Source organism: Penaeus monodon, chromosome 20 (assembly GCF_015228065.2).
Source record: "Penaeus monodon isolate SGIC_2016 chromosome 20, NSTDA_Pmon_1, whole genome shotgun sequence".
In the NCBI taxonomy this organism is placed as follows: domain Eukaryota; kingdom Metazoa; phylum Arthropoda; class Malacostraca; order Decapoda; family Penaeidae; genus Penaeus; species Penaeus monodon.
The window spans coordinates 2946420-2946781 of NC_051405.1; positions in this window are offsets into that span (position 1 = coordinate 2946420).

Here is a 362-nt window from a genome sequence, read left to right on the forward strand (position 1 = left end):
GGGGGGGGGTTATGTTCGAGAGAAAAAAAGTAATTTCGTGTTAAATTAATCAAGGCACGGAAACTGAAATGCTGTTAGGTAAATCGATCTATAAGTATAAAGAAAAGAGGTGAAATCTGCAAAAGGAAATGACACCAGTTATCTTTCAATTTTATATTTCCCCTTTATCTTCTATTTTATATACCTTTTTTTAAGTTATATTTTGAATTACTCTCTTATTCTTCCGCCCCTTTTGTTGGGGTGGGGGGTGGAGGGCACATTCTTGTAATAGCTAGTGTGGTGTAGTGTAGATATTACATAAATGGATGCCACCGCACTTCGAGCATGTGCTATGTATACATGAACCCTTTGCGTACGTAAGC